Below are 19,305 nucleotides of genomic sequence, written 5' to 3'. Positions count from 1 at the left end.
TTGATTGTTTTTATCAGTTTTCAAATAAATAAATCATAAATAACCCTTTAGGTACCAGTGTTCCTTAGTAGTCTTGCTGAAGTCATGCTGTCATGCAGTCTTATTCATTGCATCTTAACGTCAATTTCATTTGAAAACTAATAATAAAAGATAATTTTATACTAATCTGCCTGCAAAACAAACAAAACTAATAATATATGACTGTTTTTGTTTTATTTCTGTTTCTGAAAGTGGAGGCATGGGGTGAGTGGCATGGAAGTTACCCAGTGAGCCTGTTTTGAACAGAGGTCGTCTTAATCTAATGTAAATGTCCTATTTACTATTAAAGTCCTTACATCCAGACCCTGTAAAAACTGCCACACACAGTCCCATCCTTGTCTTGTCTCATTCTAAATATATTTTAATTGCAATAATGAAATAAATATGTCTATATATTTTACTGTGCATTTTGTAATGTAAGAAAGGAGAAAAAATACTAGTGGCAGAAAAGGAAAGCACATTTCATTCAGAAATATTCTGCTGATTTTGCAGGTAGGAATTCTTTCTGTCCTTTATCTTGAAGCTTTTTTTTTTTTTTTTTTTATGAGACATTTACAGATGTTTGAAGGGCAAAACACTTTATAGATATCATTGTGTAGAACTGTAGTTGCTTTCATTCTCTTTTTTTTTTTCAGTGGTGGTATGCTTGTCTTAGCTCAAAGTCATGTAGCTATGTCATTCTGTAACCATTTAGGTCCGATCCTCATGAATTAATGATATGATGTACAAACTCCTTTCTCTAACTTTATATATAAATGTTTTGCCGTAATGAATCCCAAGAAACATTAAGTTAGAGAAAATTAAAGAGAAAAGTGGCCAGGAATGTCATAATTTGTGAACCTGGTAACAGCTCAGTGTTAATCCGTAAGTGTTCTCTCATCTTTCTTGAGCTCATTAGCTGTAATAATCTTCCTGATTCTGGGTCACTCATTGAAGTGTAAAACTCACAGGGATATGATTATATTTACCTGTTGTTAAGACTTTATTTTTTTTGACATCTAGGGACTGATGAGAAGGGTAACTGTAGCTAATGTTTCTGTATTATTCCTTGGGCATTTTGCAAATCTTGTAACTCAGCCAGATGGAATATTCCATCTTGTTTCTCTACAATATCTCAATGTCATCTTCCTCTGTAACAGGTAATGCAAGCCACAGAAAGGTTACTAGCTTAAGTAGGCAATAAATTCCCGTAACTTGAAGTTTAAAAGACACATCAGGAGATGTTTTCTGTAATGATATGTTTTTAAAGCAATTGCTGTTGACAATCAATTAATATATTATTTTCTGTTATTCCTAAAACTACTTATTTCCACTTTTTTTCAACATACACAATAACATGGAGAAATATTAGAGAAATAGCATTTAAACAAATTGTTGAAACAATTCGGAAAATAACTTGAAGTGGAAAAAAATATACAATTTATTGCAATAAAGAATTGAGTAAGAGAATGCATGAAGAAGCTAGAAGGAAATACTGAAAAAAATAAAGCAGCTGAATGAAGTAAATATTTAATGAAACAAAACTGCAAAAATAAAAACAGGTAGGTTTGCTAAGATATTAAGATATTGTCCCTCATACAATGATATAAATGTAGTAATGTTTACAATTTTCCTTACAAAGTTAAGCATATATAAAAGCTTTCAATAAATAATACAATTCTATTTTAATTTTCCTTGTATTATTACATAGTAAATTAAGATAACTCAAAGAGAAGATTTGTGCAAAAAATCTTGTGAAAGGAATGCATTTTAATGATGGCACATATTGAGTGTTGTGTTATTTAAAAAATGGAGATGTCTTTAGTTTTAAGTACAGTGCTTAACATTCAAAAGGAAATCTGTTAAGCAGGCTGGAGCTACCTGATATGTTTTCCAAAGTATGGGATTAATATAATATTGTGGCCTGCAATGTTTATGGATTTTCAATGAAAATAAATTCTGTATCTTAAATCTTTATAAAACCAGAAGCTTTAATTGCCTGTGAATTGCAAGAAACAAATTGTTTTGATTTACTCCTGCTTACAGAAAAAAAATCAATTCATAATTTCATAGAGGCATGAACAACCCTTTAAATAGATTATTTCAATTATTCTTGCTGTTTATTACTCCGCATGGGGTCATTAACCCTACGAACATTTAGGATTACAGATTTACATAAGCAAAATATTAATCAAATCTATATGCAAAGCAGAACAGAATGTCTCATGTTGAGAATGTGCCTAATTGTTTTGCTGAATAGGACCATGTAGGAAGACGTTACCCAGAGCTAATGATTGGTCTTTGACAAAACATTGTAACGAAGAAAAAGTACAGATTTTCAGGCAGTGTTGATAAGGGAATGAAGCACAAAGAAAGGAAGAAAGAAATCTTCTGATTTCCTCCATTATGAATAAAATTTTGAAATATACTTTAATGTTATTATATTATACATTTTTTTAGATGGATAGGCTTGGGATTTTTTCATTGTTTTACAATTTCTGTTGGACTATCAGAAGGGTTTTTTGTGAGCAAGCAAACATTTTTTAAAAGTTATTTTGTGAACAGAATCCTAAAGTAAAAAAATAAAAAAGAAAGAAGATCTAGAGAAAGTGTCCCACATTTTCTAGATGAGATCTAAAAATATATTGATTATGCATGTAAATGAACAGCCTGATTCTTATCAGAAGCTGCCTTATTCTCAGCATTCCTGAACATTAGGATACAGCCTTGGACATCTAATCTCCTATTTCAAAATATAGCTAATGGATGAGTTTCATTTGGCATTTAATAAAGTCCAGTGTAATTTTCAAAAAATAACCATAATTAAAATTATTTCTTTTTTCCTTTTTAAGTTCTTATAAACATTTTTCAGACAAATACAAATGCAGTGCACTCTAGCATGATTCTTTTCAAAGGTAACCTTTTGGAGTGGTCCCCATGATTTGTTTTGTTTCTGAAGTACTGAGAAGTCCTCTCTGAATTTTCTTATTGCATATATGCTGAACTTTCAGAGAGCTTTAATGAATTTTTAAGCTTTGAAAGCAGTCACAAAATCTGGGCACAGAGTTATTCAGCTTTTTTAAATGGAGATCTGCTATCTTTAAGCTTTCTGTTGAGTTCTAAGAGTTACTGTGTTAATCAACCCAGATCATACCAATGTTTAGCCTTGATATACCACTTCATATTACATATTCAAGGAGCTTTTCCAATATTAACAGTTGCACCATCTTAGTAGCACACAGTTAACAGCATAGTGATCTGGATTTTTGAATGCACTCAGCAGCAGTTATATTCCCTCCCTGTAACATAAATTATATGCAGTTTGCCGCAGTAATTGAACAAAGTCCACACATCCTTTACATCCAAGAAATAAAGTGTTATTTTTTAAAAGTTGTTAGGTTCACTGTGCATTGATTTCAGCTTATTGCACTGCATTAATAACTTGGTTGCATCCCTCAAATTACCACAAAGTAATTAAGAGAAACAGAAAAAAATAATTACTTTTTGTTTGAAAATTCTGTAATTTCCATGCAGACTGGGTAGATTATTTATAATGGGTGTGGATTCCATTTTCATTTCACTACAGTGATAGCATAATTGCATAGTCCTAATTATAGAGGTAGTAAATAAGAGAGAAAAGAATATACCATTCCTCACTCCTGTAGAAACTTCTATTGGCACACTAAGCACTAATTAAAATTCATTATTGCATCTACATTTTGCACAGATACAAAATTTTTGTAACAAAAAGAAAAGATATTTTGTGTGGGAAGGAAGAAGACAGAGGGTTACTGTTAAGATGTTTTTCAGTACTATTCTTGCTCTCTAGCCCCTGTTCAGTTGCTTACGGTTGTTCCCTTAAAGCTGTTGCTGCTGCTCACTGGTGTAACGTGACCTGGGGCAGTCTGAAAAGAAACCCAGTGCAGAGCATTCATTTGCACCAGCTGCAGAACTGATACAATTTTCATCGTGTTTCTGTTGAAGAGCTGGTTAAGCAGTATTGCTGTTACACACTGTTCTCTCCCCCTTCACTGTCGTCTCTCCATCAACTCCACTCTGTGCACATAAAGGTCTGATTTTAGGATCTGAGACTCTGTCCTGCGATTCTCTGCATCTTCCTCTTCTATAGAGGGAGAGAGAAGCTGAGCAGCCTTCTGCACCTCTTGGATCTGGGAGGAACAGGTTACAGGGAGAGTGAGATGAATAAAACCGGCTTGATGCGCCTGCCATTACCCACAAGATGCTGTGGCTTCAGTTAGTACTGATGGAAAATGCTGACAGATTTCTCCTTGCAATGCCAGCCACCTTACATTCTTCTGTGCATACGACAGCAACAGCAGCAATGATGGCAAATCTGTGTTGTAGTGTCCAAGTAGGGAATGGAGACCAGATATTGAGTATGCACTTCTCAGATATCTGGCCCTCATCTCCTTCAGGAAAGGCAGAGGAAAAGAAAGCACTGTGAACCTTACAGGTATAATTACAAGTAAATACAGAGGATTCTAGACAACTGCCCACTTTTGCCTGATTTTACTCCTGTCCTTGTCTTGCTTGGGAAGAAAAAAAGGCCTTAATATAATAATTGGAAAGGACTAAACTGCAGAAGTACCTTAGCAGGATTCCTTCACTTGACATTAGGCAGATGCAGAGCAGGTGTCTAAGTTGATCTAAGTATTTAAATCTGTGTTATAGCCAACAGAGACTATATGGAGTACATTTATTTTATTGCAGTCTGATGTACATGACTAAGCACTCCTGAATCTTTTGTCCAGCACTCCACTGATAACAGGAGCCTTGCTGTTGGGACATTGTAAACACCCACATTTAATCAAATTCCGCTCTTTGTGTCTCATTTATAAGCAGATGAAAGAATAATAAATGTCAGTACTGGAACATAAAGATGACTTAAACTCCTGGACTGCATTCAGTAGTTAGTGGATACTGGACGTACAATTAAAGCTTGAGAACAGATCTGCTTTTTCAGAAAAAAATAGAGTGGTTTAAAAACTTGGCTTTGATCCTAAGTAACAACTTAAATGGGACATAAGACACTCTAGAAGATATAAGCATGAAGCTGAATTGCAAGTAATCTCTGTCCAGCACTCTGTTGGACACAAACACTGGGAGAACACAAATAACAAGGACCTGAAACAGAGTTGTGCACACCCCAGTAATTAGTAATTACTGTGAACAGCTAGATATTACATGGGCTGTCATTTTTAGTTAGACCAGAAGTTCATGTTGGCACAAAGAAACCTTAATAAAAATGTATTTGGATATACATTCAAAGAAGATTTGATTTAACAGATTTTTACTATGCAAAAAAAATTAAAAAATAAATTGTATCCAAACATTCCAATTAATTCTGCTTCCAACTGCACCAACCATCACTGAAAAGACAGTGCCACAGAAGCTGGTCAATCTCCTCTGAGACAAGTTTTTTGATAAAGTCAAAGATTTTTGACTCTGGTGCAGTCTTCTACCAAGCCCCACTTTTCTGCTATTTTCTTACCAAAACACAATCCAAACTCCATGTTCTTGCCTCAGACTGAACACAATGAAAACAGTATACTACACATTTGTAGTATGATTCTGTTTGCCAGTTAGAGGGATCAAATGGTGGTGTTTCTCTTGTAATATGAGGACTAAACATAGATCTTAAATTATATCCCCTGGTAACAAAAGCAGTTGTTACATATGTCCTTAAGGTTTCTACTGGTATCGTTACTGGTGTGTTTGATACACCAAGAGTGTCCTCAAAACTACTACGAGAAAATATTCACAACCTTTGAAGGGAGTCTCATCTCTCCAGGTTTTCTGGAAGGATTTGTATTCTTTCTGCAAGAAGTCAATATTTTAATCTTGCTATGCAACAATGCAAAGCCACTCTTTGACTTCCTAAACTACTGGAAAAGTCTTCCTTCTTATAAACAACTTGTACACCTTATGCAGAATGAGAACGAGCATTTCCTTATCACAGTGATCAGTGTGGAGTATTAGAACATTTTAGTTTCCTAGAGAAGTATTATAGGTATGTCCTTTGCCTGCCTTAATAACTATCAATAAGTCTATCTGTCTTGATGATTGCAGACAGATGCATATATACTGAAATCAAACTTTTTGTAATGTTTCCTATGGAAAAGGCTGTCTCTGTGTTAGTGTTTGCTTTGCTATAAGCAGACATTTTGAATTAGTCCAAAGAAGCAGGGAATCAGTAAACAACACAATAACATGTCTATGGTTTAGGAAAAAAAAAAAAAGATTAAAAAAGTGAGTTCCATATTTATACTAAAATGCCAGGAGGACAAATGCTTATTTTTTTAATGATAAAATAAAAATCAAAGTACATAGTTCCTAAAGACTTACAAAATAAGTGCATCTCATCTAAAAATTTTGTTAGATAAGATACTTTTATTATCCAATATTTAATAAAGATTCAGCCTGAGAAAGACACAAAGGTCTTTCTTCCCCTTGTTCAGAACTGAGCAAGCTTTAATACTCTACTGAGATTCTTTACTACTGAGAATGTTTCATTGCAGTAGAATTTGTTTCAAAGTAATAGCTTTTCTGTTAGAGCTAGTTTGTCATGTCAGAGGGGATGATTATTCATGATAAGCCAGTGGCACTATTACCAGCAGCTTTTTAGAAATGGGGGGTACTGATTAATTTCAGAAATATTAGCTATTGAAAGCAGACATCAGTACTGCAGAATGGAAGAGATACTTGCAGTAACAGTTGCCAAAAGGTGAAATAAGCTAAAACTAGAGAGCACACCAATTAAAGATGTAAAGTCACACAATTTAATAGAAAATTATGTGTTTTGCTTACTTGATAAGAAAAGACCAGGCCCCTGCTGAGTATTAATGAATAGGAGTGAGGAACTGAATGTCCAAGGCTGTGCCTTAGGCTATTGTATAACAAATTGTCATTAAGTCTCAAGAAATAATTAGCACCAATTTTTTTTTCATGCTGATACAGGATGAAACCCAAGAAGAAAGACTCAGACCAGACATCTACATTTTTCCCATGCATAGAGTGTTTGCATGGGAATAGTAATAGTGTAATAGTATGTAAGAGGCATTTATGAATACTGAATACCTAGCACATTAGCTAAAGTCTGTCCAAATTCTAATCAGTAGATACTGCAAAAAGTAATATGCTGAATTCTTTTGCCCTATTCAAATGAACATGAAGATATCTAACCAACAATAAAATCTCAGTATTCACAAGAATAATTTACTAAAATAGAATGATATAACTCTTCTTTCAAACAGTTTTATGTACCAAGTTAAACTACAACATCCAAGTCTGAATTATTTACCTAAATATTTTTGCTTCCCATTTCTGTGACTTCAGTGCTATGCTGTCTGCCCATATCAGTTTTATTTCTGTCATTAAACATTTTAATATATTCCTTTTGTAGAGAAATTCTTCAGTCTGTTTTTTCACATGACCTTTTTATCTAACTTTGTTCTGCAGCCCAAGTTCAAGTAATCTAACATATTTGGTCAGAAGATATTGTTAGCAGGAATATGGAAAAGAGTAACTGGTTAGTTCTTGAGAACAAATGGGTTTTTCTTTGACGCTGGATGGTGTGATTGGATTTTTGTTTGTTTCTCTGTTTGTTATTTTCAAAGGAGGACAGAAAAGAAGACATCAGTGATACTATTAAGTATTTATTTCTCTTTCACCTTTCTGCAAATGGTCACAGTGTAGCTCCAGGTTTTAATTAGCCAGTCAGAGAGAAAATTCAGCTTTTCTTGATGGTGGTGACACAATGTGGTGATTTTTATCTCACTCGGTAGACTGGCAAAATGAGCTTAGGTGGATGACTCATTTAATGTGCTTTCCCTTGCCCCTCTCTCTGCAATCCACTGTCCTAGTAAAGACAGCTGCCCGGGGAAACTGCTCATCAGCTGAAGTTTAAAATCTAGTTACTCACATAAGCTGCTCCCAACATTTTCCTGTAATATGCTGGGCTCCTCCTTGACAGTCTGAGGTATGCAGTTCATCTGGTTGACTCTACAATGAAGCAGGTTGTTTCTGGAAAGGACCAGAATAAATATACAGATTAATGTAAAGAGCTTCAATGGTCCTGGGACCATAAGGACCAAAAATAAAATCTGAAATAGCACTTGATTATATTGCTTGGCTCTAGAACCTTTTAGCATTGTCATGTCTATTAAATGTTCTCAAAAATAGGATCAATTCAAGAAGCTATCAGTGCCAGAGAGTTGAACACATTTGTACTGTTCCTGTTTTAGAGTAGTGTCATCAGCAGTTTTATCATCTTCTCCAGAATTTTTTTCATGACTTTGCAGTTTTTTTTCCAGTGTATACAGAGGTAAATCTTCTCTGTTTTTCTTTTTAGCCAATAATTTTGTATGTAATACCACATAGAGTCAAACCCTCCAGTGGTGATGTTTGCTTATAATTTTTAGGAATTAAAGTAATATAAACAATATTGTAATACCAAAGTTATTGTTTTACTGATATCAATAAATGAGGCCTTATTAGAAAACCTTAAAAACTGAGATATCTTGGTGACTAATCATGTCTTCTTTGAAACTTATTTTTTATTTTGCCTCAGTCTGTACTGCCTCAACTGACTACTAAAATTTATGTTCTGTCTTATGATTAAAAAAATACATTTATGACACCTAGAAAGAAGTACATGGTAAAGATGTTAATACTTTGACCTGCTGCAAATTCAGAAATGTACAATGGGAATTCATTCAAAATTAAAAAGTAAGCAGAACAGACAATATCTGAAAAATTACCTTTGTATTCAGACTCATGAAAGCATTGAAAAATTTATGACTGTAGATTTATAGATGAGAAGAATTTGCTTGTATAGTAAAAGGCTGCTTCAATCAAAACCTACATTTTTTAGGAAGTTTATAGTAAACAAAGACAGAATTCACTTATGTTTTTAAAAAAGATCTGTGCTATTTCTTGAGGAAATCCTATCACAGCATACATTACTTCAAGAATTGAACATAAAACATTGTTCTTCAAACAACTTTTACTAACTAAACTTTCTGGCTGGTCTGGTGTTCTTTGTATCTGGAGGTTTTGCTGTGTTTTATTTTAGAAAAGCCCTGGATACTTCAGTACAGGCACTTTGGTTTAATAGTGCATCATTAAAATCACAAACAGATCTACCACAAACACTGTGCTAATACCTGTTAAAAGTTCATAAAATAAAGGAAATGATAAAAAATAAAAGTTGTTTAAAATCTGTAACTTTTTATGAGATTCCTAACTCATAAAATTTGACTTCAAACTGAAAAATCTGTAGAAATATAACACTTGAATATCTACAATTGACAATTATTAGTTTCCAAGATGTTTAAACTGTTCTCCCTTCATTTCTAAGAACTGTCAGGAACTGCCCCATAGTATCAAACCCTTCATGAGAAGTTCTCCTGACCTCCCTGCATTCACTTGACCCATATGTAGTCTGTGGCTCTTTGATTTTTGAAGTGCTAGCATTTTTTCACCATTAATATGATCTAGAGAATGAAAAACAGGAAACCCACCCTGGTCTGTCCATATGTCACAACTGTATGTTTACATGTCTACTTATGGAAGGCTGGGCTGGGTGGGGCTTTGAGCAACCTGGTCTAGTGAAAGGTGTCCCTGCCCATGGCAGGGCAATGGAGCTGGATGATCTTTAATGTTGCTTCTAACAGAAACCATTCTACAAATCTAGGATTATTTATAGTGATCTTCACTGTATTTTCTCTTTTTAACCTCTGTTCTGCTTGCCCGTCTTCAGACAAGCTGTATTTGCTAATACATTCATAAAAGGGGTTGAGATCCCACCCATTTAATTCAAATCTGTCTCCTATTTACCTCAAAACATTTTGTCACAATTTGGAGTAGATCAAAGACTATAGCTGGTTTTTCCAACCGCTGCTTCCTTTAATTCTGAACACATCTTTAATTTTGCTGCCCTCAGGTAACATAGGCTGTTGTAGAGTGCAAGGAGTGCATTTGGAACAACAGTCCAAACCCCACAGTAATGGCTTCACCAGGGTAGCTATTGACATCAGGTTTTATGGATGTTTCACTGAGAAAGCTGATGCTTCACTGCGAATGGTAATGTTTCAGAAGCACGAAGCATTAGAGCATTTCTTTTCTTCCCAAGTTTATAGCAGACACAGAAAGGTCTGAATTTCCATGTAGTCTAAAGCAAGAAGAGCGTTTTTTGTTGGTTAGTTTTGTGTGGTTTTTTTTTTCTTTTTTTTAAGAATTACATTTCTTCTGAAGGTAATCCCTTTGAGTGAATGAGAAGACTTTCTAGGTTGTTTACATGTGAAGCAATCTAAGCTGCCATAGAAAGTTGTCTGTTATTTTTTGAAAGGAGGAAACAATATAGGAAGACCATCTACAGTAGTGTACAGCAAATACTGAGCCATTCCTACATTCAGTTTCTATTGGCAGAAACTTAAAACAGAGCCTTAATTTTGTCCTGATTTTCCAAACATTGAGTCTTCAAAGTCTTTTCTAATCTTGTTGAAGTCACTTCAAACCAGCATCATATTTATTTTATAAAATTTATTTCCTTTCTGAATGCTTACTAGAAATTGTTTCATCATTCTGGGTTGTCCTTCCCCTTCTCTCCCCTCCCTTTTTTGCAATAATGCAATAATCTATTCTCTGTAACTTCTCTGAAACTGCTGCAAGATTTCAAACTACCAGATATATATATTGTAATTGTGGTTTTCTTTTCTTTTCTTCTTTTTTTTTTTCTTCACTAGATTAAATCTCTGTGTAAATCTCATTAGAGAGGTCCATATCCCAGATCCTAGACTTTAATGAACCAGCTATATAATAACAGAGGTTTACTGTGTATGCCAATGAGATTTACGTTTTAGGAATTCAAATCAGCATTATGTTGACTGTTCAATTAGTAATGTAAAATGAAAACTGTAATTAGGGGGTTTGAACTTTTGAACTTTAATTTAAAAGTGTAGTACTAAATGTATCTCAATTTTTTCAGAACTTACTTTTGTTTTAACCTGTTTTTTTTTTTTTTTTTAGAGGATATTTGCTTATATTCCAATAGTGCCAAGAGTGAAGACTTTTGAAACATCTTATTGTGTGACTGTTTCCCTTACTTAAGAATTCCGATATTTACCAGTTTCACAGTATTGTTAATTAATTATTCTGCTGTGGACAATTAATTTTAATTTTTTTCAAACACAACTTTTTCAGACCCTGTTATATATTTGTACTGTAGGGACCCAAAGACCTGTTCTTGGCAGCAAAATCTTCTCTTTATCAACATTTAAAATTAAATAAGAAATAAATACAACAGTAATGAAGCTTTAGAAGAAATATATTGCATGGATTCAACTAAAAGATAAAATACTTCAGAATTTCTAGTCTGACCTCCTACTGCAGTGGTTGTATCTTACTACTGTCTTTCATGCAGTTTACATGGAAAGGCATAACTACTTACAAGCACATTTTAATGAAAATATAATTTTGCCCTAAGGTTTGTTATTTGAAAATCGATTAGGAAGCCTGTGCAAATTCAGACTTGTTATTTCTCAAAGAACAGAAATGCTTCAAAATGCCATTGGCAGTTCATAGTATTGTGGTAGTGGTCTTCCCAGTCATTTTGACTTGTTAAGCGATGGTTCTAAGCAAACTTTAAAAAGATTCTGATTTAATTAATGGAATTAACAGTTTCTCAGATCACATTAAATAAAAGACAACAAATGAAACACAGTACAAAACCTCTGGACATGTGGTTAGCTTTTCAGAAAAAGGAACAGTAAAAAGGAAATGTAAAATAAATATAGTTCTTTCAACAATTGATCTTTACTGTGGAATCGCTGTTCATACCTTTTCCACAGAGTAAATTTCCCGTGCAATAAAACACAAAATCTGCATTAATTCATTTTCAGCCATGCCTTTGATGTGGTGTTCTCTTTAGAACTGCTGGTAAGATTCCTGGATCAATTTCTAGTTTTATGCTGGCTACTTTCCACTTTTCAAGTGGAAAAACTGCAGGAAGAGTAGGTAAAAGAAGAAAAAAGACTGCAGGGTCAGAATGCTAATGAAGGTACTTCTTACAATTAGTTTTCCTAAAATAAGGAAGTCATAGCTCAAAATGTTTATGCTCAAACACAGGAGAGAGGAGCAGTATGGCCAAATGCCACTGAGACCAGGAATTCTATTATTTGAAATCCAAATTAGGTTAAAAAAACCCAAACACCTTTAATATCTGTCTACATTCTCCTCAAATATAAGAAATCTGATTCCCCTACAAGTCTGGCAGCACAAGCATGTGTGAGGGGTATTAAATATGGCAGGCTTTCAATCCCAGAGAGGATTTTTAATTCGTTCTGTGATGAGATTCCAAATGTCTTCTTTTGTTTTTATGTCTAGTTCAATTGCCCAGATGTTTGTCACATCTGAGAGATTACCCTTCTCTGGCTGCATGAGCAAGAAGGCAGATATTTTGGAACAGATGATCCCTTGTCTACAAGGCATTTGAAATATTACATGAGGAATAGGAGAGAAGTATTGAAATATCCTTAGAAGAAAAGTTAATTACATACTAGGGATAAAATCTTGAATGTATTTCAGCTGACTTTGTTGAAATCAGACTTTCATCTGTGGTGGTGGTAGCAACACTTTTAGAATAGAAGCAGAAGGCTATTTCCCATCAAAGAGTAATGTACAAATCAAAGTAATTAAATGCCTAAGGGTAAGGGAAAAACCTGTACCTTCCTGTGAAAGTGATAATCTTCTGTTGAACCACTTACAGGGTGGTAGTTTTTTGTTAGAACTTCAGGTACTCAGACTGGCAACACTATTGAAAATAAAGCATTTTTGTTTTCAGTTATAGGAAATGTACAAGTTTTCTGTTATAGAACCAAAAACCCCACACAATGACAATAAATATTATTTCAAGATATGTAACAAAAAATGTTATGCATACTGTTGTTAAATGAGATCCAATTATTTATTTTGCTACCTTGCCATTTTAAGCCTTCTGCTTCTTAGGATGGATTCTGCGTGAATGTGAGCAGTCCTGCTGGTTTTTAGCCCTTACATTTCTTAAAAGAAGAAACATGCTCAGTTTCCCATGAAGGGGCAGAATCTTTTGTCCCTTTTCCAGTTTTCACAGCTGAGACAAGTGGAAGACAACACCAAAATATTTCTGAAACTCTTTCAGAAAAGGTGGCTGAAAGATAAGAAATACTTCTTGGAGGAAAAACAGTACTTCCATAAAGTTCTTCGAATGCAGTGATCACTTCTTTTTGACTGGTATTCTGTACCAAATCCACTGAGCTTGTTACAGGCTTTCCAGCCACTCCTACCAAATGATTGGAGAAGCCATTTTGGCACCTTGTTGTAGCTTATGCTATAATTGTTTGCAACAAAGTATAACTATGTTTTCTCACAACCTCAAAATGATACAAATCATTGATAAAGAGTCTTAAACCAGGCTTCTTTCAACACTTTGTATTGTCTACATATTGGCAAAATTTCCAGTAAGCTATGCAGAGAATAAGCATTCAAGTATCTTGTTTGTGAAAGCAAATACTTTTAAGAACAAACTCAAATGAAATGGTGATTTAGTTAAGAAATGTCTTGGAACTCTTAAGAGCTGATTTTCACAGAGGCACTGCAGTGGTGTTTTTACATTGTGCACTCACAAACACAAGAGTTTTGTGTTGTTTTTTTTTTTTTTTTTTTTTTTTTTTTTTAATGAGGCTTTATTAGGCATATCTGGAATTTCTGTAGACTAAAGAAAACAGTCTAAAATAAAGGAAATAAGCATTATATGTAAAAAGAAGGTGATTGACAAAAATAGTAAGTAAAAAACCCAAACACAAAACACAAACACCAACCCACAGAGATACATGTAAACACTACAGAAGAAGTTACTATTACTTTGGGAACTTAAAAAAGAAGTAAATCACGTAAATAATCTGTGGTGTCGGTTGGTGGGGTTTAGGTGTTTTTTTTTTTTTTTTAATAGTCAGGTGAAATATTAAATGTAAACTTTGCTCAGCTGGTAGAAAATTCATTGTAAAAGCTGTTACTGGAGCTGAGATGGAAGTGGAAAAAGTTCTTTGAAGTACAGAGTATTGGGTTAAACAAGTATAAAGATCTATATGGATATAAGAGAGATATTTCTAAATCATCAGCAGCTCTAATTCCTTGTAGCTGGTATGGATACCTACCCCACTGCAAACTACTGCACAGGTGCAGCCTGATTCTGTTCTGGTGTGCTGCAACACAGGGCTGCTGCTGGTCTATGCAACCCCCTTCCCTAGCAGAGGAGGAAAATGAGACTCAGAAAGAACCGGGGTGTTATAACGTTCTGGTAGGAATGGACACCAATGAATGTCCTTAGTGTAAAGGTCACCAGTCACACCTGTTATGAAAGCACAGCAGAGAAAGAAAGAAAGAAGTATGCAAGCTGCTGGATATTTGAGGGAGGCAGAGAAAAAAGTGGAGAGTAGGAAGGAACTAAATCCAGTACATTAAAGGAGGTGGTTTCCTTGCATGTTTGTACTGATGTGTAAAAAGTCAATAAAACTTTGTGTTGGAAGTTAAGGTTAGAGAGAGGAGGCTTGTTTTATGCAGAAAAAGAAGCTTATTGGGAAATGGTGAAGTATAAATGGAAGAGAACTAAGACATGATGAGAAAAAAGGTAAATTTCAAACATAGTCCAAAAAAATATACAGTCATTACATCTGGTGAGAGCTTCCTCTTCTCCATTTTATAAATGGGCTCAGAGGTCTTGGTATAAGGTATGCCAGAACAATTAAAATGATAGAGAGGCTGAGGTGGTTTACAAAGTTTGTGTATATATTTTCCAAAAAACAGGAAGGATTGATAGGAAGGAGAGAAGGGTTCATGAAATAGGGAAAGGTTCACATCACTATGAAATCTATCACTGTGGCATTCCAATAGGTTCTTTGAAGTGCTGCAAAATGCATGTGAAAGTATAATATGAAACTACAAAAGCAAGAGGTTTCACAAACCGAAATATAGGGGAGAATAAGGAAACAAGAAGGATGAAAACTTATCACCTAAGGTGATAATAAAGCAAGTCAACAGAAAAAGAATCCAGCACAACAGAAGAGAATAAGGAGAACAATCCTTCCTGATTTATGATCATCATGAAAATTAACTGTTCCTTGCTGCCAAAGACAGTCAGGTGATCAAAGATCACAAATAGAAAAAGGTGTTGCAGTAACATGCAAAGAGCAGGAGAGACAACTGTGGTGGAGATGAGTTCTGAATGGAAGAAGACCACCATCTAGGGGGGAAAGAACAATTTTGTAAATAGGTGGATTGCACAAAAAAAGGAAGGTGAACATGGGTTACATGGGTGAGGAATATTTTAAATATTGGGATTGACTGTGCTTTAAGATGGGCGCAAGTGAAAGAGATGAAAGAAGATTTGGATATCAGAAAAGACAGAAAAGAAAAAAAGCAGCATGTGAACAATTCATCTTCCATTTTCTGAATTTTCTCTTAAAGTAAATGACAGCAACTATTAAATACCTCTTTAAAACGAAATACATAAGCAACTTAGAAATATATGTTTTAATACAGACAGTATAATTATGATGCTGACAGCTATCAAAGAATACATTAAATGAAGAGGATTAACAAAATGTGTGGTGTACTTGGAAGGTGAGAGGTGTGGAAATATGTTATTAAACAGTACAGTTGAATGGTCAGGAGGAAAAGAGAAAGAAAAAGACAACTCTGTAGAGTACTGAGTGAGTATGGTTATGGGACGTCCAATGGCAAGGGGTATTGATATGACATTAAGTATTACTTGGTTCATTAGAAGACAATGAAATTGAGTAAATACCTTGAATAAGAACTGATGTTATTGATGCTTAGTGTAATGCCATAATGAATCAAAGGATGATTGAAATTAGGAAGAATGGCAGCGTTTTCTGATTTCAAGAAATATTTATCCATGTAAAATTGATAAGAATTAAATTAATTTTAATATGTGGTAGAAAACATTACAATGGAAACTTTGAATCATATTAACTACTAACTATTAAGAGAATATAAGCAGTGGTGTTCATCTTCACACTTACCTCAACAAGTATTTTTCTTTTCTAGCCTAACATCAAGCTTTTCAAAATTATCTCATGCTTTGACTCAAACCCTCTCTTTAATGAAAAACAGCTTGCAAGTAAATTCTGCTTTGAATGCTAGTTCTGAAATCTAGATGAAAAAGATCACAGTATATGTTACCAGTTACCTTAGCATGAATTTTGCCTTGTGAAAATAAATGTCATATTTTCAACTTTTGATCAGACCAATCAGTTAACGCATGTTGTCTATTATGAATGTTCCAAGTTGGTCTGCCAAGGTGAAGAGCATTACAGAATGGATTAACATATGAAAGCAGAGATTAAAGTGCATGTTGTATGGATTCTGTTGGCAGGATTTTTTTATTTTGCAGACTAAAAGAGTAGACCTATCAAAATCAAACCTCATTGTTTGTTTTTTTTCTGTTCTTGGAATTAAAAATGTATCTTCTGACACATGCATAGCTGTGTTACATTCTGCTAGTCATCGCTGAAAAATATCCAAGTTACATCATCCTGCAGAACATGAATAATTCTCTTTTGTTACAGATTGGATATGGATAAAAGGAGTAAATTGAACTTTTATGAGTCATGGAAATTTGTATTTCATAGATATATGTAAGGATAGGAATAATTATTGGATTCAATATGAATACATTAGTGAGTTACCTCGCAAGGCGCTTTCTCGTTGTGCATCTATTCTTTTGAAAAATATAATTTTATTTTGGTCACAAAAGACCTATTATTTGAGTTTTCCTTTATAGCTTGCATTCAGTTAACAGAACACAACATATGTAATTGATAGATATCCTGACTTAGGTACAACAACAGTGACACAGGTTCTAAATTATGGAGCTGTATTATGATGTTGAGCCGAAGCTTACATTGTGCTTTCCACACTGGGTCTGGAGAGATGCACAGAAATGAATAATACATGATATTTAATTTTGAAGTCTCTCTCTTAAGTTTTTTCTCTAATTCAAATGAAGTAGACCTCAGCAAGAGATTTCTAGGAAAAAACGAAATTGATAAATATATGCATACTTAGCTATTTAAAAAGTCTTATTCTAGTGAATATATCTGGAAGGAGGTACTAGATTTCTAGTATGAAGATCTTATGATGAGTAAATAGTTTAGTTTTGTAAAGTGACTTGCACACAAACTGTATGCTGAAAGATTTTTAAAGTGCTAAATAAAACATCTGAGCTTAAATAATAAATAATAACAACACATAAAGGAGATTTAAAAATAGCTTGAATATATGAAGGAGATGAAGAAAGACATAAATAAAGCAGACTTCTAGCAATGAAGGTTGATAACAAATGAAAGTGTGTAGGCATTGATACGAAAATTAATTCTCCAAGCTAATTTACAGTAGAAGGTAAAATTTGCTGTACATGTCAGACGAGGCAAATGAAGCCCTAATTACTTTCTAAGAGAATCTTCCATTCCCACTCTGTCCTATATAATATACTAATATTTGTAGTAAAAGAATAATCATAGTTCATAAGAGGCATCTTTTTTCTCACAATTGGAGATAAATGTGAAAAATCCATGATAAAAATATTAGATGTGTTCCTCATCTGTTGTTAAGAAAAGTTACTTTACAAGTGTAGCAATACAAAGTGTAAAATCTTAAGAGCTTTCTGCTTAGTGCTTCAGAGAAAGGGGTCTCTGCATTTAAATACTCAATAGGAAGACAAGCTTGTGAATATGCCATAAAGAGGATGATTTAATGAGCTTAAATATATACATGTGTGTATAATTAAAGAGATGGCATATGGTTTGTTTGTTTGTAGATTGTTACAAAATTTATATCATGTTTCTCTGAAAGAGCATGCTGAGCACTTTGTGCTTTCTCTCACTTGATGAAGTGGGGTCACTTCTGACATTTGGGGATACTCGTATTAAAAAACATATAATAACAGATCCGCCACCTTTTGGCTTTGGCCCATTGTACTGATTTTGGCTGGGATAGAGTTGATTTTCTTCATAGTAGATCCTGTGGTGTTATGTTTTGGATTTGTAATGAAAAAAATGTTGTTAACACAAGGGCGTTTTAGTTATTGTGAAACAGTGCTTAAACAGCATCAAGGCCACCTCTGCTTCTCATGCTGCCCCTGCAGGCAACTAAGCTGGGAAGGGGCAAGAAGCTGGGAGAGAACTCAGCTGGAACAGCTGATCTCAACTGACCAAAAGGATATTCCATACCATGTGACATCATGCTCAGTGATAAAAGCTGAGGGAAAGGAGGAGGAAGAGTTGGGGGGGATTCAGGGCTATGGTGTTTGTCTTCTCATATAACTGTTAGATGTGAAGCCCTGCTTTGTTGGAAGTGGCTAAACACCTGCCTGCCAAAGTAGCTAATGAATTCATTATTCTGCTTTGCTTATGTGCACAGCTTTTGCTCTGCCTATTAAGCTGTTTTTATCTTAATGCACAAATTTTCTCACTTTTAACCTTTTGAATTCTCTCCCCCATCCTAAATGGGGAGAGTGAGCAAGCAGCTGTGTGGGGTTTAGCTGAGTACTGGGGTTAAACAACCACCCACTTAGAGTCAGTCAAAACATGCAAGCTGTTCATCTTAATATTTTGTTTAGATATGGAAAAGCTTGCTAAATTCTTTCTGGTTGCAAATGTACCATGCAGTTGTTTATATGCGATAATATAATGATGCAACAGATGGCTATTTCATATTGAGTTTTTAAGCACACATCTTTCATAAACCAGAATTACTGATTGGAAAATGCTTTTTTCATAATAAATAGCTTTTTCAGCCTCTTCCTCTCCCAAAATCTTGGGAGGAGTAGCAGAAGGTTAATAGATATAATCTGTATCAGATCTGGATCAAAAGAAGACTAATTTACTCTGGCTGCTTCTCTCCCTTTTTTAAAAAAAGGGAATTGATGCAAATACTTTGCCTCATATGTGACCAAATTTAGTCATAGAAGTTGCTATATATATTTATCTGCAATGATGCTACCATATGTCTTTACATAAACAGCATGGAAAACACATTTGTTAGGTGGGCAGGGTTGTTTTGCATGAAGTGGCCAGGATTTGTATTAAAATATGGCCTTTACTTTTCTAAATGAAGCACTTTGATTTTTTTAATGAATTTTGATAATTTTTTAGAAATTATAAATTGCAATTATGTATTTTGTCAAAGGTTGATATAAAAATGGATTGC

At 34.3% G+C, this 19,305-nt stretch overlaps 1 protein-coding gene across 2 annotated transcripts in view; it reads left to right on the top strand.

Annotated features, from left to right (window-relative positions):
• CSMD3 (CUB and Sushi multiple domains 3) overlaps window positions 1-19,305 on the top strand; it is a 726,030-nt gene that overhangs the window by 64,426 nt on the left and 642,299 nt on the right. The gene's annotated exons all lie outside the window — the stretch shown is intronic.

Source organism: Falco naumanni, chromosome 3, assembly GCF_017639655.2.
Source record: "Falco naumanni isolate bFalNau1 chromosome 3, bFalNau1.pat, whole genome shotgun sequence".
NCBI classification, from domain to species: Eukaryota; Metazoa; Chordata; class Aves; order Falconiformes; family Falconidae; genus Falco; species Falco naumanni.
This window is presented reverse-complemented; position numbering and strand designations above follow the sequence as displayed.